Source organism: Aptenodytes patagonicus, chromosome 2 (assembly GCF_965638725.1).
Source record: "Aptenodytes patagonicus chromosome 2, bAptPat1.pri.cur, whole genome shotgun sequence".
Taxonomy (NCBI): domain Eukaryota; kingdom Metazoa; phylum Chordata; class Aves; order Sphenisciformes; family Spheniscidae; genus Aptenodytes; species Aptenodytes patagonicus.
In genome coordinates, this window is record NC_134950.1 from 31,769,654 (window position 1) to 31,796,032 (window position 26,379).

Below are 26,379 nucleotides of genomic sequence, written 5' to 3' on the forward strand. Positions count from 1 at the left end.
CCAAGAGAAATAATTTTGCAGAAATTTTTTCTTCTTTTTTTTTTTTTTTTTTCCCCAAGGGGGCAGGCTGGGGAGTTGTTTGACAACTTAAAATGTAGAAGTAAGAGGAAAATAGATGGTAAGACAAAAAGGAACTTCAATCTTTTGACTACTACCTGTCAAAATAGATTATTATTTTTTCCCTGTTATTTTAGGCTTCCCAAGATTAACACATTGTGAATACATTGATAGAAGATTATGCATTGCAGTCTATGGTAATGCTGCAACTGTTTTCAAATAACTTCCATCACAGTAAACAATGTTTTGCTTAAAACAGATTGCACTTCTATTGCAGAGGTTAGTCCTGAAACAAATGTTTCCATGTCTTAAAATGAATCTTTAATTCATGTCTTTGTGATAACTTCTGCAGTTCATTTATGTTTTGTTAATTTTGTTTCTTCTTTGATCCTGATTGAGGAATCCTCACATGACTACAAAATTTGTTTTTATTTTGCAGTGTTGTCTGACTCTCTGTGAAGTCTTTATATTGATTTAAACAGGAACTGCTGGCAGAGTCAAGAGAAGCTGCAGCATCTAACTTCTACCAAGGAATCTAAACCTGCGTGGAGCATCTACACTCCTTCTTCCGGAACCATGTGTAGTGAGACAGTGATCTAAAGAAAAAGTCACAAGCTAGAAACATCAAAATATACTTTCATCTTTCTCAAAAACTGGGGCACTAAAGTCAAGGCTAGAATGGTATCACTAAGAACTGCAGCTCTGAATCCACCCACACATCTTTAGAACAGATAAAAGATGGCTCCATCTTCTTCCATCTTTCCACTTTTCAGAGGGAGCACAAACATGAATGTGATTATTCTTTACAAAAGCCTATGTGACTTGTGATGTGGGTTGACCCTAGACATCAGCTAGGCACCCACACAGCCCCTCCCTCCCTCCCATCCCCTGCTCAATTAGCAGAGAGAATAGGAAGAGAAAAAATGAGAAAACTTGTTTAAAGGCACTTTAATAGGTGATAAAGACAGTTTAATAGGTGAAGGAAAGAAGAAAAGAACAAGTGATTGAAAGGCAATCACTGACTATGTTCCACAAACAGACCAATGCCCAGCCAGTCTATGAACAATGAGCCCCTTGGAAGCCAGAAAAGTCCCACCTCCTTTTTTTTCTACCCCAGTTTTTATTTCTTAGCATGGCATAGAATAACCCTTTGGCCTATTCAGTTCAGATCTCCCAGCTGTGTCCCCTCCCAGCTTCTTGTGCATCCCCAGCCTGCTCAATGCAGGAGGGTGGGAACAGGCCAGGAAACAGAGAAAACCTTGATGCTGTGCAAGCACTGTTCCACAATAGCCAAAACATTGGTGTATTAACACTATTTTAGCCACAAATCCAAAACACAGCACCATAGGGGTTGCTATGAAGAAAGTTAACTCCATCCCAGTCAGTTCCAGTGCTATCTCTACCCCAGATTACCATACCTTTTGCATCATGTTCCAGTCTTACACTATCCAGTACATCCTTATCAGCCACTACCCCCCTTCCCATCCTTTGAGATATACACAGATATTGTTCCTTTAGTTAACAATCCATCCCCATCAAATGTCCAACAATTGTTCATCTAAAAAAGTCCATTGAAATGTCTACTCAAATGTCCATAACAGTCTGTTCAGTTCACTTAGTCCATGACTTGGGCTCCATCTGTTATGGTGGTTGCTTAGGACAGGAGAGGCAATGTGTTGTGTTGGGTTATTAGGCACCAAAGCCATCTTGGGTGGAATCATCGCTGCACTTGACTGATTTCTTGTGGCATTCGTCCTCTGTTGTTTCAGGTGGTTTCTGCTGTAGTACTTCCTATAACACACAGCTCCAGCCATGGGTTAGATTTTCCCCCAAGTTAAATCTTCTTGAGGTACACACTGGATTTCCCCATCCTCCCACATTACCCACCAAGTGCACCCAGGTCATTGAGCAAAAGCAGTCCCACAATTGGGTTTGCCTTTTCTCAAGGGAGGAGCAACCCATGCTGTCTTTCCCAGTCAGTTTGCACCCTACGGGGAATTTATCTCTTTCCACAGTATGTAGGGCTTTGTTTGGGCAGGGTCAGGTCGGTTAGCAGACCCTCTGATGTTGACCAACCAAGTGGCTTCTGCTAAATTTGCATCCCAGTGCTTCCATGTCCCATCAGTACCCATCATTCTCAGCGTAGTCTTTAACAGTCCATTGTATTGCTGGTGGATGATTGGCAATGCAATACACTCAATCAATTCCATGTGCCTTGGCCCAGGTATCTATGAGGTTGTTTCAGAAATGAGTCCCATTGTTTCACTCATTTCTTTCTGAGGTGCCATTTTGCTACAGGACTTGCTTTTCAAGATCCAGAATGTTTTTTGGGGCAGTGGCATGGGTTACAGGCTACATTTCTAGGCACCCAGTAGTAGCCTCCACCATGGTAAGCATGTGACACTTGCTTTGGCATGTTCGCAGCAGTGGTCTAATATAATCAATCTGCCAGGCCTCCCCATATCAATATCCCTGTTACCATCTTCTGTCCCAGGGAGACTTTATGCATTTGGCTTACTTGATTAAGGTGCATGTTTCATGGGTAACCTGTCTGATGGCTTCAATGGTCAGGTCTGCTACTCAACCACGAGCCCTTCTCTACATTGCATCTCTTCCTAGATGACCCCATGTTACATGGCCCCGCTGAGCTATGAATAGCTGACCCTAACATTTTCAGTCCAGGTTTACCTGAGCCACTTCAATTCTAGCAGCCTGGTCTACTTGCTTGTTGTTTCAATGTTCTTTGGTAGCACAACTCTTGGGCATGTGAGCATCTATATGATGTACCTTTACAGCAAAGTTCTTTACCTGGACAGCAATATCTTGACACAATGCAGCAGTCCAGGTGTGTTTACCTATGCACACTTAGTTGGTCCATTTTCATTGCTGTAGCCACCCCCACAGGAAATTTGCCACCATTCATGAGTCAGTTCAGAGACAGAGCACTGATTGCTTTTCTTGTTCAGCAATCTCCAGGGCCAGCTTGATGGTTTTTATTTCTGCAGGATGGTTTTCATTTTTGCAGACTGACTCAGTTCACTTTTTCCTTCAGGAGGTTCTGTGACTCCTCATGGTTGATTCCACACAGCAATTTTACACTTCTGATGGTTTTGCAGAATACAACAGGATGCATCAGTAAACAGAGCATATTGCTTTTAATTTTGTGGTAATTCGTGATATGGCAGGGCCTCTAGGGCATGAGTCACCTCCTCAGGTGATGCTCAAAAATCTCTGCCTTCTGGCCAGTCCATGATCTCTTCCAGGATTCCTGGGTAGTTGGAGTTCCCCATTTGAGCCTGCAGTGTGATCAGTGCTACCTGCTTACTCTATAATGTTGGTTGCATGGTGTGTAGAAGGGACCCTTCCTTTGAACATCCAGCATAGCAAAGGCAATCACAATGCCAAGAGGATGTGTGCTTCCATAGCAACTGTTCCTGAAGCAACTTCAACTCTCTCACATGCTGCTGGTATGTCCTCTGCATTCGGGATGTAGTTGGCCTTAGATCCTTTATAGCCCCAGCTCCAAAATCATAGAGGTCAATCTTGCGTCTCTCTGGGTGTTTTCTGCCAGAGGCTCCAGGTGAGGCCATGCTCCCCAACTGTGCTGTAGAGCATATTTCTCATGGTTGGTCCTGTATGGACTTGCCCAAGGGCTACTGCACAAACTATCTCATTTGACCTGTTCAAATGCTTGTTTCTGCTTAGGATCCCACTCAGATTAGTTCTTCTTTTGGGTCACTAGACAGACAGGTCTCACAAGCTGATTGTAATATGGAATATGCATTCTCCAGAAACCCAAAAAGCTTAGGAAAGCTTGTATTTCCTTTTTCTTAGCTGACAGGAACATGGCTGTTCTCCTATTGATCACATCCATTGGCATGTGATGACACCCATCTTGCCATTTCATATCCAAAGTTGTATCTCTTGTGCAAGTCCTTTGACCGTAAATTGCTTTATGGCTAAATCAGTTTTAGGAAGAATTTGGATTATTCTTTTCCTTTTCTCAAACACTTCCTCCAGTGCGCCACCCCACACAATGTCATCAATGTATTGCAGGTGATCAGGGCCTTCACCCTGTTCCAGTACAGTCTGGATCGGTCCATGACAAATGGCAGGGCTGTGCTTCTAACCATGGGGCAGCCAGTTCCAGGTATATTGGACACCTCTCTATGTGAAAGCAAACTGTAGGCACACTCTGCTGCCAAAGGAACTGAGAAAAATGCACTGGCCATATCAATTGGGGCATACCACTTAGCTGCCTTTTACTCCATTTCATACTGGACTTCTAGCATGTTCAATATGGCAGCACTCAATGGCCGCATGGTTTCATTCACGCCATGATAGTCCACTGTTAGCCTTCACCCTCCACGAGATTTTGCACTCACCAGATGGGACTATTAAAAAGTCTTGCTGATCACTCCTTGGCTCTCCAGCTGACAAATCAGCTCAGGGATGGGGACCAGGGAGTCTTGGTAGGTGCAATATTGCCATCAGTGCACTATCATAGTAGCAATTGGCACCTGCTGTTCTTCAGCGTGCATCAGCCCCACAACAGAAGTATTCTCCAAAAGACTGGACAAGGTAGACAGCTGTTTAATCTTTTCTACATCCACATTGGCTACATCAAAGGTACACCAGTACCCTTTTGGATCCTTGCAGTACCCTATTCTGAGGTAGTCAATGCCAAGGATATAAGGAGCCTCCAGGCCAGTTACAACAGGATGCTTCTACCACTTGTTCCCTGTTAAGCTCACCTCAGCCTCCAACATAGCCAACTGTTGGGATCCTCCTGTCATTCCAGAAATCCAGATGGATTCTTTCCTCTGGTACCCTGATGACATTAGGGTACACGGTGCTCCAGTTACCCACCAAAGTCCTATAGTCTTGTGCGCCCAATGTCAGGCTATCAAATCCGGAAGACATGAGAAAAAAATAACTTCTTTATCACAGATTTTGAGTGAAGGAGAATGATGATAAATTGCTCAGTTGTGGAAAACTGAAAGTATTGCAGAATCAGAACTCACAAACCAGATTGGGAGTTTCAAAGTTAAGAGAGGCTTCAAGTGAGGTTTAGGCAACAGCATCGGCAACCACTGTGTCAGTTCCATCCAAGTCCTGCTATAGGTGCCTTCATCTTTTAACATTTCCTATCTGACATTGGGGGTCTTTTCTTTTGCAGCAAGGAAAGCTAGCACTAAGACAAGCCCTCAGTTGGTTTAAACTCTCTATATTAGTAGTGCAACATAAACCAACACATTTTAGGTTCTGTCCTTGAAACTTTCACAATTCTACACATGCTGAACATGTCTCTATTCTCATCAAAGGCATTTAAACTATTCAGAAGTAGGCTATATTGATTTTTTTTTTTTTTTTAAATAATAAAATATGTCTTCCTTTTATTCGTTCAACTCTACTGCACTAATGTTGCTGTGTGTTCTAGTCCAGACTGCTTTTCAGGAAGAGTAGTAAGTGTCAGGATTACATGCAGGAGAAGCTTATTTAAAAGGACAAAGACACGACTCATGTTCAAAGAAAATATTTAACTAGTGGCAATGAGCAAGCTGTGGGAGATAATCCTCATCTTCTTCCTCCAGCATTACCAATAAGAGCAAGGAAAACAATAAGGGAGAAGAGGCACAGACGTGGTCTCTTAAAGTGTGTGTAATTTCAGCTCTGCAAAACAAAAGCTCAATGTTATTTCCTTCCCTCCTTCCCCCTCTGCCACTTTCCCTCTGTCCTCTCAGCCATCTTTCTCTCCTTCCCTTCCTCCTTCCTTCCCTCACTCTTTCCTTCTCTCCCTTTATGTCTCTTCAGTTTATGGAGTTTACAACTTCTTCCAGCTTCTGAAGTATTTAATCTCCTGACATATAAATTCCTTATGCAGTTTATGGAATTTACAGGCTTTTCAATCTTAAAGATAGAGAAGCAGAGCTTGTAAATTTTCATAAACTAGCAAGTATATATTTCACTATCTATATTTAGATGTGCATTTATACAGTTACAGACATTTTCTGAACTTGCAGAAGGCAGAGGTGCAAGCAGAACTCTCTCTTTATCTGAAACCTTCCATATTTTGAATAGTTGATCACTCCAGGTAAGGTCAGGTTGCAGATGAGCTCCTATACAGCCCCCAGTCTCAAAATTTTTATACTTTGTACCTTTCTCTCAGTAATATCTTTTATTTTTATCTAAAACTTATATCCCTCTGAGATGAGGTAATTCCATTTTTTGGGGGAAAATTCTGGCATATAGACACCTGTGAGAGACTTATACAGAGGGAAAAGATACACTACCTTTTCTTTTAGATTTGATACTGACTCCGTAGTTAACTAGTTGGTACCTGTCCTAAATTTGTTGAGACATACAAGGTCTGTTACCACTAACACTTCTAGGGTTGGTGAATGCCTCTGTTTCTTGCCTACTTGAGTTTCTGTTGTTCAGTTTAACACAAATTCTTTCCTTCTTCTTACTGAACTGTTTTTTGCTTTGGTATTGTTCTGTTCTTTTCTTTTTTTTTTTTTTTCTTTCACTCAGCGTTACTCCATATCTAAAAGTAACTGCTTAGTATGGGGTGTCAAAGAGCTTCTGTCTGAGATTATTAGTTAAATAAAGCCATCAACTCTTCCAGTGACAGCTTGGTTTGATCATAGAAAACAACTGCTCCAAAGAGCAAGATAAATATGTCAGTTTTGTTTTCCCTCTCATCAGTTTGAAAGCATGATTCTGGTAGGAGAAAAGAGGCAAATGCATTAATAATGGCTAACAGCATCATTTCTTCTTCTGATGAAGTTTAATTCGCAATGTTTCTGTTCCACTTTTCTAGAATCAGATAACAGTAAACAGAAAATTATGGATAAGAGAAAACATGGATCAATCCATGTTCCATGCAGAGAAGGATGGATTACAAAAGCACTTTTATTAGTAAAAGATCAGCCACCTGATATTCCAAACCTAGTAACTATTTTAACTATCGGTCTCCTTGCATTTGTTGATTTCAGTGTGCCTCTACAGGGATTGATTGCTCTAATAACACAGATCAAAGCTGGACTTCAGCAGCTGAACAAAATAAGGCTGACTCAGTTAATTTCAAAGTCTAGAAGTCCAACAGAGGAGAAAGATGGAGTTAAGCTTAATTGTTACCTATTAACCTTGACTAATACTTTACAGTCAAATCACAAATATACATTATAGTACCTTTTCTTTTCCCTGTCCTTGCAGTCTGAAATATAGATGTAGTCTAAATCCCAATGACTTTCAGTACAATGTATTCTCCTGAGTCCATTAGATTTTGCTGACCCAAGCTATGCATTTCTACAAGACAATTTTTTATTTTTTTATTTTTTTTAAAGAACATCTTTGAAAACTACTGGGAAAGTAAGAATAAAACCTCGTGTATTAAAACTATACAATCCACTTCACAGGAGACAAACAGAGTACTGACATGTGGTGACAGAGTTCAGACTAGATCAAAATTTCCTTTCCTTAGCCAAATACCCTATATACCAGATCAACCTGCTGCTATTAGGTAAAATTATCAGATACTTCTGGCCTATTTCTGCTGAAAGGAAAACTATGACATGCTCAACATAAAAATAAAATAAAATAAAATAAAAGCTTACAAAGAATAATGGGGAAATAATAATGGACAACATTATTTTCACAAAATCAGAAAACTGAGTCAGTATGGGGAAAAAAGAAAAGATTAGCTGTAACCTGTATTAGGCATGGGGAAACCAGATAACCAGCTGACAGCCAGTAAGGACAAAAATCACACCTCTGATGCCCCACTATTTTTAGAGCAATACTGTTGAACTGATTCCAGAGAAAACATACAGGGGCTAACTGTATAATAAGCTAACTTTGCCCAATTTAGAGAGGTTCTCAGAGGTTCAAATCATTCTGTTATTTTAGTAAACTAGCTACTTCTGTCTTAGTTTTCTGTTTCATATATGTATGTATACACACACACCAATATTTCTGTGTGTACGTATATAGAGATCTATGAAGCAAGCATTCAACAAAATCAAGATGTACAGACTCGAGATGCCTTCACCTCCTATAATAAGATGTTTTGTAGTTCTCTGCTGAGAATCCAAATTTCTTACAAAAATATGATACATATTAGTTGTACAATTTTTGTTTTTTCCATAATTTTATTCATTGCTATGTATACATTCTTATTCTTATGAAGTTCTTAAAATACAACAGTCATGATAGTTCTTGTTATGTGAAAAATGTAGCAGCTTTAAAGTTTGCTTTCTTATTAAAAAAATCTGTGGCTTATATAAATATTAAAAGCATCAAAATTCTGGGGGAGAGGCAAGGTGCTAAACTTCCACAAACAATTTCTAGCAACAAGTCTGGTCCATATTCTTTTAACTCACTAACATTAATACTGTTGTAAAACTAGGACCTATTATTTCTAAAACTCTGGTGCTACCTACAAAGTACTAGCACATTTTTAAGAAATAATTTCTCCTTTATGTAAATATTAAAGAGAAAATAAAAACATAAACCTGCATTAGCCTCCCATACTAAAATAACATACTGGTTTTCAAGTCCAAGAAGAGGAGAAAAACATGCTAAATCTTAACCATATATTTTAATTGCATATTGAATTTGCCCTGACAGAAAATCTATAACCAGAGTGGGCACTTCCTCAGTGGAATTTTCAATTCCTTCTCTTGCCCAAGAAATAAATTCCCTAAAATTTCTGTTGTGAGATCTTTGAGTAGATGGTTTAATAGGTTTTGACAACAATTCAATAGCTATATCTGAAAGGCCTGTTTTTTGAAATTATTTCTTGGTGTGTGACAAGAGATTAGTTTAGAATTCGAGAGGACAAAACAGTCCTACCTCAGCAGCTGAATCACTTCTCGTACTGTACTTCCTCCATAATTGCAGGTAGTCATTCAAGATCCGAATCAACGTCAAAAACAAGGTCAGAATAGTCACTGAAGTATTTCAGGTAGTCTCCAATGGCAAATACTATAGAAAACATAAAATAGATATACAATAATATAAAGAGATAATGTGAACGGTTCCACATTTTCCACTGTCTTGCCACAATATATGTACCCTGAAATGTTTTAAAGGTAACACTGAGTGCTGAATAATGTAGGTTAGTGCATATAACAAAGGCATTTCTGAGAACTTTTCCCATGACTTACAGATACCTGTTGACTTCTGACTTACTCCCATGACTTATAGATAGGACATCTGTGCCCAAGTTCTTTTCCACTGGAATATGTTGACCCAGTAATTGGGACAACATTGTCCCATTGCTATTTATGGTTAGAAAGCTTTCTGCCCCATGATGTAGGCAAGAATGTTATCTTCAGAGCTACTCTGATCCGTTGTTTCTTTGTTCTGATAAAATGTTCCTCATCCTCCTCTTCCTCCATTCCTCTTTCTCTGCTGCACAGTGCAATGTGAAACACCATGTCATCACATTATGAATATACTCCCATGTGACATACAGAACAACTGTGGCACATAATATTCAGTTAATCCAACACACTCAGAAAGTGACATGCTACCATGCCATGGAAGCTGAAAGTCTTGGCCTTCATAAGTACAAATACTTCAAACTATATCCAGAGAATAGAAAATCCTAAAGAAAAGCATTTTGATTAGTCAGTCTCAATTATGTAGTCAGTTAATGTTGTGCACCTATTTGCAGTTGGTGGGGCACACTGTCCTGCAAGGGTTTCTAAAACACAGAGACAAAATGAATAAGTTTGTTTTGCCATAGGTATTGCTTCTGCTTTTAAGGACACTGATTCAAGTCAAGAAACTGATTTTCACAATAATTCTATGCACCTGCCTTGCTTGTCAGGAACCAGATCACAACATTACTTGTCCAGATTAGTGGACTATGCAGTGTCTGCTAAAGGCATTCAAATTCTATGGTGTTTTGCTGAGCTGTGACAAGTGAACTTGAAAATTGGAGATGACAGGTCACCTATAAAAATAGGTAAAGTAGCATTTTGTTTTCAGAATTTAATTTAAATAAATTACATTTTTTCCAAAGATGTCTTGAAAGGTTGATCTATTTTGTAAGCTCTGCAATGCTTTTGCTTTTTTTTTTTTTTAGCAGAAGGAACAGATATATCTCTACATTAAAAAAAAAAAAAAAAAAATTAACAAGTTCAATAACCTAAGCTTCTCCAAAATGTTTCTCATGCTTATATTCAAGTTGAATAGAAAAAGAAAAGAAAATGAAATAGGTTTCTCCATTTAAAGTGTTCTCAGAATAAAGCTGTACATTTCTATACACTATACTTTGCATACCTCTGTTAAGTGTAACTCTCTTCTCTGCAACCTTCATTTGTTTCTCTTGAAGGAATTGCCACAGAATAAGAACCCCTTTAAGAATCTCCATGGAGACTTCTGACAATTGAAAAAATGATACCTGCCAATCTCAGAATGATGATTTGGAAGAAAAGCAATGGCAGAAATGTAGTTTAGAATGGATAGTGGTGAAGCTAAAGAGCAAATATTTCTTTGCCTTCTTAGCCACAGCAGAGACTCTAACACTTGAGCTGCCAGAATAATTATTAAAGTCAGAATATGTTCCAGTGCCAAAAGAATGTTGCACCAATAAACATAGAGGCCTTTTCTGGATTTTTAAATATTTTTCACACTAAATCTCTGTTTCTGACTCAATTTTTCCTCAGTAGGCAACAGACAGCATTATCCCACAGATAGAACATGAAATTTGTAATTAAAAAATGCTAGTATCTTCATCTGCCATTGAATATAGTTGAATGACCTTCAGTAAATATTTTTTGTCTAATTCACTGCCCAGTTGAGTCACCAGAGGGAGTCTCACTGACTTGAACAGGCATTGGATCAGGCCATTACTTTTTTATGCTTCAGCTTTCCTGCATCTGATGGTGATACATATTCAGTATTGTAAAGAATTCCAAAATCTACAGATGATAGCACAACAAAGGTTGAATATTACTGGGTAGCCTATATGACAAGAGATAAAATATCTCATTTTCTGACACAAATTAATATTATCACCAATGGTTCAGAACTTAGTCGTGTGTCCCTGAATTACCTACCAGGCTGTATTCCATCTCCTTATTTCTTTAGTTGTAATAGGTTTGAAAAGTCATGGGTAAGAGAATTCTAAAGCATCTGAGCAATTAAAAGCTTGCCTTCATTTGTGCTTGGCCTCAAGCAACATAAGCCAACTCAATTCTTCTTATATAATTGATTTCCAGTGTGCTGCCTTGAAATGTTCCCTGAGATGCTCATATATAGACCATAAAACAGTTTTCTTATTGCTGAAATGCGGCCACTTCTTTGTTGGAAAGTGTAAATGCTTGATAGTAACAAATGGTGTTACATAGTCTCTTACTATGTTTACCTCTTGAATCTACAAGGCAAAAATCTACGGAATGAGAAAACAAAATCAGGATACTATTTGTGAGAGCTTGAAGTTTACCTATAGCTGCATAGGAAGTCTTAAACCAGCTTTCTCTTTTTCGTCTTAGACATCTTCAGCAATGAAAAGTTACATCAACCATGGTAAATTACTTGTGTGTTAAAAGTCAAGCAGAAAATTTGGGCTACAATCTCCAAGAACTCTAGCTCTTTTCTTAACTCTTGGTCTTTCCTCTCTATCTGATTACAGCTTGGTCATGAGTTCTTCCCTACTGCTAGGAGTGATTTATTTCCGTAAAAAACCTAGGCAGTGAATGAAGTAAGCACCTTCTTTTCTTTCTTCTCATTAAGAGATTATTCTTTTGCTGTGCATGTCTACAAAGTTTGCTCAGTCTCTCTCTTGCTTGGTTTTGGCTCTGTCTTTTCAGTCATAAGGAGAGAGAAAGCATGACTATGAAGAACAGAAGCCGAGAGCTCTGTAAGTTCCCTAAATTCAATGCTGAGCCGGCTATCTGGTAAGGATGGTCTAAGAGGTGAAAAGGGTGGAGTTGAAATTGTTCAATTTCATTTTAGAATTCTGAGAATAAGTATAATTGCCATGTAAAGTTGTTAATTGTAGGCTTGTCTGAAATAATCAACAAAAATAAAACACTGCAAATAAATACATGTGTTTGAGATTACTTAGTTTAGCACATTTATTTGTTCCTTATATAACACACAGCTACAGAAAAGAATGACTCTTCTAAATATAAAAGAGATTACTGTGATGTAGGATGGTGGACCTGTAGTTTACTGTCACTGCAGTGAGACAGAAACAACATAGGCTTGATTTGCAGGGCTCTGTGTTTGCAAAATGAGCAATATTCCTGATTCTAAAGAAATGGAAAATGAGGAGTAATTAATGAGAAAGTGTCTCATTGATCTCTAGGTAAGTAAAGAAGGTACTGTCAGAATGGATCCAGTCTAGCTCTCCTTCAGTGGACAAGTAGAACATTAAAAATGGGAGCACGATGAAGATACAAAATTAGTTTGCATGAATTACATGATGGTTTATTTATGTTTGGTGTGTGGGCCTGTTAAAACATGGCCAGTTGTGATAAAGAGTGTTTCAAAAAACCAGCTGATACTGGCCACCATATGCATCAGTTTAGTAACAAGAACAATATCTTGCTTTTGCCCTTGACAGTTTCCCAATTAAAGTAATATATTTTCTTTTATTTCTAGGAAAAATATAGTAACAAAGATTCCATTTGGTAATTTTCTTTTGGTGGTTAAAGAAGAATACTTTTCTTACTCTTTTGAGTTACATCAAGTGCATCCCTTCAGAGGGAAAAAGTATCCTATCCCTATTCCATTCCTTTTTGCCACTGTATATTCAAAAAGGACAGAACATGTGGTCTCACTTAAGAGAATACACAGTACTAACCACCTGTGAGCAGTATTTAAAAATATACAAGGACTTGTGGATACTTTAACCCAACAGTAGGACTTTGTGCCTAAATGGTTATATCTGTATCCCCCAGTCCTAAAACTTCTGACAGCCTCATCTCCTGTCAGAGATTATACAGGACCTCATGGGTAGACTGAGAAAACTTGTGGTAACTCCCAGGCCTCTGTAACTTACGCCAGTTGTTGGCCATCTACTGCCTGATCCTTTCTAATTGTTGATTCATCACAGTAACTTCTGAAAAAATGTGGTGAAATGTGTTGTAAATGCATTGATGTACTTGATGCTTGAGAAACTGGACAATATAAAGAAACTTTAATAGCTGTAAGAGTGAGATTGTCATCAGTATGCTCAGCTGTATGCAAAATTATTAAAGTTAAGGTTATAAATATAGTAAAGCGTTAAAAAGCTGCTGGATACACAGATTTTTTACACTATGGATCTATACTTACCCATCAACAATCACCTCTGAAAAAAATGTGAACACACGCACAGCTTTTCAAATTCATATTAGGTGATATGTCCACTACTCTGATATACACCCTCTTCAATACTTTGATGATTTATTCACTGGCCATGAATCCAGTAATGTATCCAACCATTACAATAATAGGACTTCTAGTAAGTTCTTGAGCCGGCAGAAGTATTTTGAATGGATTTAGAAACTTAAGATATTTAATTTAAACCTCTTTGATAGGAAAGTGTATAAATGTAATCAGTGAGTTTAAATGAGCTTTATTGATCATTAGAAAGCTTTTCTGCTACTTGATGTCATCTGTAAATATGGAAGGAAGCACTGGATATAGATTTCCCTGCTCACATAATTGAATCAGTTAAGATTATTTATAGCAATCAACACTAACTACTCTCTGTGAATAATGAAGAAAGAGTCTGAGCTGATGTCAGAAGTTATACTTATCTCTGGGCCACATTTTCAGCTGCTGAATTTGGCCAAGACCTATCAAGCCAAAAGAGTTACCAGAAAACAATCCAAGCCACTAGCTTTCAAGCCCAAATTATTTTTTTTTTTCCCAAAGTACAGAAACATTTCAATAAAGCTTTATAAATCAGAGTACATCTTCCACTGAAGCTATTCAGAGCATTCTATGAAAATTGATTAACCAAAGACTCAATTATTCACCATCAGAAGCAAAAAAATGGGAAAATAGACAAGGCAAATATCTTGTCTAGTGTAAAGAGAAAATCTTAGGTAAAGCTCTATGATCTAGCCTCTCTCCTAATTCTGTAGCCTAGATACACACTTTTGCAATTACTAGTGCAGACTTTCCTTTTCAGTGAGAAAGTCCTGCTTTTAATGCTGTGATCTGCCATTCACTTGTAGGCAAGTTTCCAGCAGATATGGTATTTTAATGCATAGGCCACTTCTACGTATTCCGGAAACAGCACTGAACTAGGAATTAAAAGAATATTCCAAATTATGCCCACTCAGTTCACTCTATCATCTGAGGCAAGCAACTGAATTTCATTTTGTCCTGGTTTGTTTATGTAAAATGTGGGGATAGTAAAACTTAGCTGTCTTAGTTGAGTGATTCCAAACAGATCTATACATCTGTATCAAAATATGGCAAATTTAAATGCTTACCTGTTTCAAAAGATGAAAGTCAGAGTTTAATCACATAATTCTTCCAGAATTATTCAAGTAAGGATAGCTTTCTATAGAAATAAATTGCTTTTGAGTAGGAAAAAAATTTAATCTGAATGTGGACAATGTTGTTCAGTAAAGTAAAGAGAAGCATCAGAGATAATACTGATACCTAAAAGACATAATTCACTTAAAATCATCATGTCTTCCTATGGTTCTGTACAATCACATGATATTTCTGTAAAAACAAACTATAGCTGAGAACAGGTTACTTATCAACCTTTCCACACCTGGCCCACAAGTGTTGTGTGATGAAAGGGAAACTCTCTGAGGCAGAAGATCTCTTTCAGGTTGTCCTTAGCTTGGCAGTGTCTGAATCAAAGCGTTAGTCCCTGCACTTGGACTGTTCCCTACTATGTATTTTACATTATTCAATAGCTGGAACAAAAAGATGTATTCCAAGGAGCCATGAGTGGAAAGCAGACCAGCACACTCTCAGCTGGGCATTCTGGTTACTAGCCTGCTAATTAGGTTGGTTTTCATTCATCCTACTTCTGGCCCCATAAATATTACATCATCTACTACATACAGGCCACCTTCAGCAAGATAACCCTGATGCTTGGTGAATAGGAACATTAAAGCCTGGGTTTAATTTCCCTCAGACTGCAGCAGCCTGGAACCTAGATTTTCTCTTCCTGTCAATGCAGCTTTTCTGTAAAAAAAAATAGCCAATGTCATCTGAGTGATTTAAACAAGAAGCTCTTTAAAGCTCTCTCCTCAGGACTCCAAGTTCTGGGTCCTGAGGAGTATGAAGGTATCTAATGTATACCCTTGCGTTAGATGCCAAAACTTCAGAAAGGGAGTCTGAACATCTGCCACGGGTAGGAGTTTTTTGCCCCTTTACCCCTTTCCTGCCATGGGTACTTTCCATTCAATATTTTTGTATTCTTTATGCAGATGTTAGAGTAGTAAATGGCTGTCCGTCTCAGTTGACTGTAGAAGAAAACAGCGTGGATCCCCTGTTGTGCCTTGGCACCTTCTTTTTAGATCTGGTAAACTCAGAGTTACAAATATAAAAGAAGAAATTGGAACTAATAAGCAGCTATGTAGGGTTTAATTTATTTTAGCTTTAATGTTTTAATAATTAGCAAGCAGTCTTCATGTTATCTATCTGCTATCTCCTCATTGGTTTCTGATGTATATCAAATACTCTTAAGCAATAGTCTTCAAGCTTTTTATGTTTTGATTGTTTTCAGCTATTATCTTGGTAAAGAACTGGCCCTCTGAAAACTGAACTACAATGACTCTACTTTCCTTAGCTGCCGAACATTGATCTTTCAGATCCGTGAACACGTTAGGTCCATAGACTGACTCCGAGTACATGGGCCACAGACTGCAAAAAGCACTGTTCTAAAAGCTCAGTCCCTTTATTGTAGGCATGAAGTGATGAAACATTAGGACTATAATAGCATTATTAAATTCAAACTGAAATGGCTCAGTTGTACCACTTTAAGACTCGTGGTACTGCTGTGTAACTGAAGTGTTATGATTTTATTCTTAAGAGTTTATTAGTATGCCTGAAACCTTAACTGAAAATTCAGCAGATTCTTTGGAAATTTATTTAAAGAATAAATATACATGGGGAGATTTTGTTAAAGGAAACTTCCTTCTGTGTAAGGGTGGACTGGAACTATTTTAATGTGCCTCAACATGTTAGATATTAGAGGAAGGGCTAACTGATCTGGGTGGTGTGGTAAATCCACATCATAGAGAGAGCTTTTATGAAAAGTAGTAGTCTTAGACATCTCTATTTTTGGTATTTTCTTTTTTTTCCTTCAACTTAAAATGTTTGCAGTATGGGTCATTTTAGTGAGATTCCCTCTTAGCTTTTGAATTCCTGTTTGCTTTCACATGGTTGCTGTCTTTTAATTTAAAACACAGACCATAGATTTCTGTGCTGCTGAATTTTTGTGAGTCAAGAGCCACCACAACAGTATTTAATGTGCACATTTTTGTGGATGCGTCTGCATTTATATCTGGTAAAGGTAAAGTTGTTGTTCTCCATCAACCCTCCTGTACCAGAGACAGAATTTGCAAGACAAAAAAGTTGAGAGAAATTTTCAGTTGGCTTTTAAAAATTGCTGAAGAATGGAAGGTTGAATCCTGAATACATGAGATTTTTGCAATGGCAAAGGTTCTTCAATTTCCTAATTCCTGCGAAGTCTGCCATTGTCTCAGTTATTCTTCACATCTAGCCACAAATTTTGTTTCAGAATCTATCCCCACCACGCTGCATGGCCTCCATTGTGCAGTGGAGGTAAGCATCCCTCCTTGCGCTTCCTTCACTCAGTTTACCAAGGTAATTCTGGTGCTTCAAGAATTTTTATCCTTCCTCCTCTACCCATTGGTGTCAATGTTTTCTAGCTTTCCCACTAAGCACTTGCTCTCATCTTTGTTTTTACATTCATCTTCCAACAGCCAGCCCTTAACTTCTCCTTGGAGCAGAGAAATTGTTTATCCTGCTTCTTACTCCCACAAAATATGCAGCAGAGCTATGACTATGGAACTGCATAAGGTGCTCTGGATGTGGTGAAAGCACAAATAGTGCAGAGGATAGTGAGTAAATCATGTGGTTTTCTGCTGCTTGCTGTCAGAATGAAATGGCTTTGTGGGTCAGCTCCAGCAGGATGGCCAAATGAGATAAAGTGAAAACTCATAAATAAAAGGAGAAAGACTGAAAATGTCATATGATGTAAACAAACTTGAACTCTATTTCCTTGCAAATATGTGTGTAGTGTTACTGGATCAGAGTGGGAAAAATTGACACAATGAAGATTCTTCTTCCACAGCTAGGGAAAGGAGTAAGTAAGCTGACTTGAATATCATGTCATTAATAAGATATAACATATAAAACTGAGAAGACATATACAATACACTAGAATCCTGGGAGAAATTCTACCGTAAGTAGTAGGAAGCTACAGAGCCTTCTAATGACATGTATACAAACAGGAAAATGATTCCTCTAGACTACTTTAAATTTACTATAAAAGTTGATGGTTTTAACCACTAGCTAAGAAAGGTACTGCTGCTACCTACCCCTGAGTGCACAAGTTAAGGCCACCACCTTGAACCCCGCCTGAATGGGGTGCCCACAAAATTCCTTCTCCCATGAAAGGCACTGAATGACTGTTAGAAATTACTTCTGCAGGCAGGAGTAGTCTGAGGAAGGCTAAACTATCCCAGTAAGATACTGGATTTATAATATTCACTTTGTGGTCTGTCAAATCTGTAAGGTACGTCTTATTACAGCCTCATGAGCATAAGCCAGCGATAATTCACCGTTATTTTCCCAGCTGTTTGGATCAACACTTCAATCTGAAACTTTTTAATACACTGGTGTTAAAACTCCTTGCAAATTACTGAGATATCTAAACTTCAGATATCTACAGACTTCACATTTAATTTCTAGATTTTTTTTCTTTTACAGGAAAATGATTGTTATCCTTATTGGTACTTATAATCTTTTCCACTTTGGAAAACACTTTGTAAACTAATAGTTCTTTGGGTAAAGAATTAAAATAATTTTAATGTGTTCCCTGTCTGCAGTGCTCTGCTAGAAAATTTCTCCTTCTCACTATTTTTTTTCTGACAGATTCAAGCACTGAAACAGTGTATAGGAAGTAATGGGGCATAGCCCAAGTCGGGGATGAAAAGTAACAAATCAGAAGTGAATATTGCTTGAAGTCAGTTTCTGTTGTGCTCATTTTTCCTGGATGTATAAGGAAAGCTGACAGGCAGAATTGCTTGCCTCACAGATCACTGGGTGAACCTTGATGAGATGGACATGTGAAAGAACACACACAAAACAAACTTTAATGATTGGCTTACCACATTTTATTTGAGCTAACATGGAAGGGACACAGTAGCTTTAGGGTAGGTAAATAACATTTCATACAACATTCTTCATTTAAGCAGATTCTGAAAGATAACTGAGTGACTTAGTAAAGCAGCAATAACAGACAATGACATTTTATGCCAGGTAACAGGTCCAAAGCAACCCTTCACTGATACATGTTAAAGTAAAACTTTATTACATCCCTTGCAGAAATTATCATCTTCTCCTTCATTTCTTAGTAAAGAAATATCAGCAGGCCCTCTCTTTCATGCAGCCTCAGTATCATTGTCAATAGTTGAATGAAGCTGGAAAGCAAATTACTTTCTTTCCCCTCGTGGCAATCCTTTGAGAACAGAACTGTGACAGAGAAGAGAAGTATGACAATTTGTACACCACCTGTTTTATCTTGCACAAAAATCAGGAAGGCTGTCAAATAGCTCCCTTCCTCTGCAGCAGAAGCACGTAGGAAAATTGTGTTTGTATGTGAAGGAGGAAGAGGTGAGAAGATTTCAGAGGCTAATTACAACAGATTTTTTAATTATTATTAGATACTTGGATAGAAGAAATAATAGACATATGATGACTAAGAAAACTTCAGCATTCAAACAGTAACTTTTTTTGTTCATATTCAAGTTAATTATGGATGTTCCCAGGATTTTGTATGGGTATGCATTTTAATTTCAGAGTTACTGTGTAGTCAAACACCCCATGAAGCAGGTATCAAGAACTGTGTGAAGCACTGAAACGTCTGTGTGTTGATCTTGGGTTGTATAAATCAAGCTCGAGCCTTTGGAATGCTAATTTATTAATAGAAAACAGAAACTGAGTTATAACTGTTAAAAGTAATTATGAATTATAATCTCACAGTAAAAGCTTGAGTCATGCAGGTCTGTTGCACATGCTTAGCTTTAATCCCCTGATGTCAATGAGACTACTCAAATGCTTAATGGGAAGCATGAACAGGGCAAGAATCAATTTGTTTATTTTAACATACCAAAAACTCAAGGTATTTCACCAAACCAAATCGAATATAAAGCAAGTCTAAGACTGCTAATACTGTAATTTACATGTCTTATATAAAACTCTTTTTTCCATATGTAGGGATGCAAGCCATGGACTGTTTATGAAAATCACAAAATGTATAGTCATTTCTGTTGAGATTGCATAGCTTCTTTAGTACGCTGTTGGTCTTTATCATACCTGCATAATCCTTGGGCGCCTTTAAATTCCAAACATGCCACAGACCTGATCCAAAAGAGCTGAACAAATGTTTTAACAAATAAAGGAATTTGTTCTGTGGTGTCGCATTAAGCTGCAACATCAGATTCCTGGCTCTTGGTTTCCTGCATAAGTATTCTCGTTACAGCTGAATGAAGCATTTCAGGACCAGCATTTTTTTGAAAGTGATTCCTCACCAAAAAAAAAAGGGATAATCCTTGAATTGATGTTCATTCATTTGGTTGGCTTCTTGTATTCTGTGTCGTCACCACTGAGCATTGTATCCTTGCTCCATTTGCATTAGATACTTGTATTTTGGAATGTTCCTTTCAAACAACAAGTTTGGTGAGCTGCTATAAAGTATTCGTGTAGCAGGACAAGGGCAATGCCAAGAATACATGATGGTGATGGAGGAAGAGGAACAAAATATAACTGAGGTTAATTTTACATTAGAGAAGAGATTCTGTAGTGAAACTGAACTATTTTAGCAGAGCAAAACTTAATATAACAGAACTTAAAGTAAGAATGGACATAAAATGTACATATTTTATCAGAGTTTAATAACTGGAATTATTTATATGGGAATTAGGTTAATTTTATATCACTTGGAGTCTGTGTATCAAATTTAGATAGCTTCTTTAAATATGTTCTGTAGCTTAGAAAAAAAAGTTGTAGGTTTGCTGTTGTAATGACTAGTTTGAAATTCTGTAGTGAGAGGTCAGTCAAAATGGTTATGGTGGTTTCTACTGGCCTAAGGACGTAAGAAATCTACAAAGTCCTCTTGAAAAATAAAAATTAATTTAGTCACTGTCTGTCAAACATTAAATCTCTTCCATTGACAGGTACTAAAGGCCTTCAATCTATGAAGCACAAAGTGATTATCTATCTTGGCGAATATAAAATTCTATTATAATTTATTGCAACAAGCAAAGGATAAAAGTTGAAGGTTATATTTGTATTTAAATACATATTTTATTATTATTATTGTGCATTCTAATTGTTGATCTCTTTACAACAGCGTTAATATGCTTTTTTTCTTTAAAATATTCAAATGCGATAAAAACAGGTAGTCCTTTCTGTGTATTCTTCTGTCTATTCATTTTAAACATCTAACAAATTATCTCAAATATTATTACCTTATGCTTCTTTATTAAGTGTGTGTTACAGCACAAAAGCTTTTTTTGCACCTCATTGCAACTGTTCAGGTTCCTTCCACTTCTATCAGTACAAAAGAAAGTCACGTACTTTGTTTTACATGGACATTCACTGAGAATCCAGAAACAAGGGTAATAAAGACTCATGTAGTTTCACCCCTATGTTATCAGAGTGTCTAATTAAAAAATAAACTGAATTTTCAAATAACACTGTATTGACAGCATAGACCTTTGGGAAGGGTTGCTTTAGATATACCTGGAGCCCCATTTGGAGTTTCAGATGGGTACCTCTCTTACCTTCCCGTAGGAAGATTTAGTATAAAACAGCAGTGAAAATACAATTTGAATTACAATTACTTCTCTATACCATCTATTTTAGCAATACAAGACAAGCAAGAAGTGGCAACTATTAACACTACAAGTTGTTTTGGAAGTGACACACACACATGCTAAGAACAATGAAATCAGCAGCACTCACTTCTTTGCATCGAGAGCAGAACCACATCTTAGACTGAAAATTAAAAAAAAAAAAAAAGAATTAGAAATAAGGTGAAGCAGGACCTCTCAGATTAGGAGGTCATTTTGTTTTCACATCATTTATGTGAAATGACAATTGTGTGCTAAAGATCATACCATGATTCATTACCAATTCAAATGGGGTTTTTTTGCAATCTATGTATATTCTAGCTCTGCACAAAACTTATTCCATCCTGATGAAATTAAGCATTTTGATTATTTCACTTTCATAGGTACAGACATTCAGTTCATACATGTCATTGTTCTGATTGCTTAATGGCCCAGGAAAATGCTGAACTCTCCCTTATTCTCTCAAGCTTGCAAGAAAAAAACTTTCAGGAAGCTTATTTAGTAGAAGTCCTTTATCTCAGACATTCCTACAATGCTGCTTTTCATACCAACCATAGTTAATTCTTTTTTACATCATGGCCATTAAGTTTCCTAAATTGCTTGTGAGTCCTGAATCTAGTTAAATCAGGTAGTTTAAAAATGTGCTCTTACTATGCACCCTCTTCTGAAAGCACATTCTAAACAAACTCCTAAACTGCAGAGAGTAAACCTTTCAAAACTGCTCAGCTCACAGCTCTTCCATTAGTGTTACTGTCAAATACGTAAAAGGAAAACCACAGAAATCCTTTCTGTTGCTGTATCAGGTGTCAGATACTGTCCTGTTAGTTAATCTCTGAAAGTAAGAGGGAAGCTTAATAAAACTATGGCTAGAATCATTTGACATGAATCCTGCTCTTAGCTGTGGATTATAATGTAATCCCATTATGGTCTTTCAATATCCTTTATCTAACATGAAAAGTGATGTCTTAAAAGCCTTCTTATTTTTAAAAGGTAATATGCATGAGTTCGTGCTATTGATAGAGAATGCAACTTATCTCTAAATATGTTGAAATGTAGGAGTTCCTGAGTCCAGGTCTTTTATTAAAACTATTTACAATCTTCATTTTGGAAAATATTTAGATTGTCATTGTCAAACAAGTATGGCCACATCTGCTTGAAGGTTCTCTCTTTGTTTTTGACTGCATATCGCTCAGCTTTTGGTGACCATGGCTGAGAGAAAGGTTTGTCAGCAGCTGGTTCTGGCTCTTGCTTTCCTGACTGGCTCAGGGTGCAGGGTCATCTTCTCTTGAGTGATGCTCACGTATCTATCTGCATTGTTCCTTTCCCTTTTGCTGTCAGGATTCTTCTCCTTCACTCTCTTGAGAGCCCTCCCCTTTCCTCTGTCTTTTTGCATGAATAGAACAACTGTGGTATTTTGTTAGCTTTTTCTATGGAAAGAATCTTTGCAAATTCTTGGGGCTATATACAGGCATAATAAGTAATAAAATAAATAATAATATAAGGCATTATTTTTATTCATTTCCAGTACCTTTTTGCACTAAACTCCTTTCGTGCTAGTCACGAGTAGGGAAATACAGGTGACAGCTCTGGAATCAATATTGGCCTTTATAATTTGTCTTGAGTCTCATCAGGCACAGGTAAAGGATGACCTGAAAGGATGATGCAAGAAAAGCATGAAAGTTACTGTTTTCCTGTAAAATTGACAGCTTAGTTGTTGGCCTTTACTTCATTCTGCCACATTCTTGGATATGCTATAGAGAACTCGATTATATGAATCAAAAAGTCAAGTACATGTTTCAATTCACTGTTATATTTAGTATTCATTTTATATTTTCCCAGTCTTTCACCATTGTACTCCATGACATGTGAACAAAATAAAATGCATATTTTCAAACTAAAGTTGCTTAGAATAGTAAATAATAAGAAAGCTATCTGTACAACAGAAAATTAACTTTTGATAATTACAATGTCTGCCACTGCCTGAACTAAGAACCAAGTATCAATTGTCTGATATTACCCAACCTCACCGACATAAACTTGGAAGATAAAACTGTACTGTTGACTTCTTCTAGTGCAAGGCTTTTCAGTCACTACTATTTTCTGAAGCTACTGACAACACATTTTTTTCTGCTTTTCAGTTAGAAAAAAATACTTCTAAGAACAAAGATGAAGTTTCCGTGGTCAGATTTCTCTAACCCACAGAATGTTCAAGGAAAACTTACAAGACACAAAGCTGTTTCATTTTTTTTACAAAGCAACTGATGTTCTTCAAAAGATAACAAAGGTTGTGTCAAAAAAGTTGTATCAAGATTTTAAAATATTTACAAAAAAGATAGTGATAACAAACCCCTAATGAAAAGATTAAAAAGCATATGACCTTTCCTGATAAAGCCTCCTCATGGCAAGGCCATTAGGCAGAATATATTGTGGTAAGTTGTTTTCTTCTAGGTGCAATATGTTTATGATATTAGAATTCAAAAAATTATGTATATTGCAAGTACACAAAAAAAAAATTAAGAAAGATGGAATGTATGGTAAGAACTAGCTAAATGAAAGATATCTTATGCTCAAAGCCCCAAAAGGGGCTATATAGGGAATACACCATTACTAAAGGTAGTTTAGTCTCAAGCAGTCTGAGAGAAATCCTAACCCTTTCCAAATAACCCAGTACAACTACACTTCTACTTTCAAATATCTAATTCCTCAAGGATACTCAGTGTTCACTAAAAAAAATGAGTTTCTGAACATATAGACTCTTTTCTAAGTTATTTTCTCTGAACTTTGACCCCCAACTTGGTTGCAGACACCCAATTAGACTTGTAAAGTACTCCATCCAGATTTGAACAGAGGCTAGAAAATTACCTAACATTTTTTAAATTATAGGACATGAAATGGAATAAGTGTGCAAATAAGACATACTTCATATGCATAGTACCAATTTCAATGATGATTGACTTATTACACAAGATTCATTTGTTTTATGTTGCCTGTCAGCCTGCAGCAAGATCACAGAAGTCAATGTAAAAGTATCAGTGTTTAGTCAAGCCAAACAATTATCCTTTGCTTTTTCAAGCTGGTGAAGTTACAATAAGCAGCTCACTCAGAGGCACTGAAAAAGAAGACAAAAAAGCAAGAAAGAAGGAAGAGAGATAAGGAGTCCTTGTAATTCCCTGTCTTTCATGTCAGGAAGGAAGGAAAGGAAATAAATGGGAAAATGCAATGACCTCAGCCATTTTGCCTCCTGCCTTGGAAAGCCACAAGAATCTACACAGCTCCAACTGTGAACCCTTACAGGAGCTGGAACTGATGAGTGTGCCAGTCTAGCTACTACTTTTCTGCCTTTCCATCCCACGATTGAAAAGGTCAGAACTAGGCTTTCAGGGAGCATATCACACATATTCTGCTCCCTGAGATGAAGGGAAGGAGAGAGAAGGAGAAGGGGGAGAAAAAAAATTCACCAGACTGGAAGTATTCCAGGCTTGTGCATGACCATGGGAGGTGGAACCAGTGGGACACTCCATGCAGATCCCTCTACTAACTGTCTGCTGGCTGGGGCAGACATAAAACTAAAGATAGCACTGACCTTGTTTCTGTTGTCCCACCTATCAGAGAGTAGTTGGGTCAGCAGCTGTAGTTATGCAGAACATCCTGCAGGTTCAGCTCCCGGGCTAGGATGAGAGCATTAACAAACATCATGACAGCCCCATCAGCTGCTGCCCTCCTTACCGGGACAGCGTGAAGCTGCTCCAAGGCTTCAACTTCTGCCAGCCCTCAAAATATACACAGCTCCCAAGATGAACCCTCTCCAGCTTGGGGAGGGCTGCCATAGTCAGAATAAATCTTGGTTTAATCTAGAACAGAATCAGCAAAATTCAAGTTGCATGGTTCACTGGGTTAATACAATATTTGCAGGTATGTGTTGCAAAATAAGTCATTACCAAACCCCTTCCCATTAAAAAAAAAAAAAAAAAAAAAAAAAAAGAAGCAACCAACCAAAAAGAACCCCAAAAAACCCAAAAAACCACAAAACCAGAGAAAATGGGAAATGGGTCAGATGATTGTTTTACAGTTTTCAAACATAAAAGTGGCACATTTGACTCATGTAATTACTTCCAATGCCAAGAAAGATATGTCAAATGTTAATAAAGTGAAATAAACTTTCTTCTGTTTCAAGTGTTTCCTTTTTTGTTGTTGTTATTGTAGTATAACTTCTCATAGGAACTGTAACCTTCCACTCTCTCATTTTTCTACTCTTAAAACAAGAACAGAACAAAATACATGCCAGATAAGAATATGCTATCAAATAGTTATCATGGTGGTGTAACTGGTTGCTTCGTGTGAAAAGGAGAAAATATCTTAGATGGAGTCTGCTGGGGTTTACTCCTGCTTATATCTGCAAACAGTAGAAAATGTACATCTAATATCAGGTAATTACCTTTGAGTGGATGACTGAACTAATCCCACTGTCTTCTGAGTTTCCAATTAAAAAAATAGGCTTACCATGTCCTCGAGATATTATTTCAGAAAATATGGCTCATTGGAGGGTCTATAAAATATAACCTATTACAGATACTGAAACAGTTGGATTCCTATTCTCTAGAGAAGAGAAGACTGAAAGGACATTTGTTAACAACCTTCAAATATGTGAAAAGTTGCTGCAAAGAGGAAAGTAGTAAACTGCTTCCCTGGGGTTTTTTCGGATAGTGCAAAGAGTAATTAGATAAATTGCAGCAGGGGACATTTAGCTTCGATATTGGAAACAAGTTTAATGATGTTCAAATACTGAAACATATCACAGAAGGAAGTAGCAGAATCTTCATCATTGAACATTTTTAAGAACAGGTCTCTCATAAGTCAGGAAATGTTTGATTATATTTGACAGTTGATCAGCAATCAACTGTATAGTTGGCAATCTTTTGAGCCAGAGATGAACTAAGTGGTTTTTAGAGGCATTTTCCAGACCTATTTTCTATAATCCACATTTAATTATAAACCTAAAGCTATCTGTAGTGCTAGAAATGTACTGTAGAAGTCTGTAGATTCCTCAGCTTTCTGCATTTTCCACTTGTGATTTCATTAAAAACAAAATAACTCCAGTTTGGACCAATATCAAGAACTACAGTGGGATCCAGCAATATTCCTATCTTAATCTGAGGAAATCTAAATACTTACTGATTCTCCTAGTGCTGTCCATTGTGGGATTCAGGCTATGTTTAGACAGTGAATTTAGAGCTATGTCCTG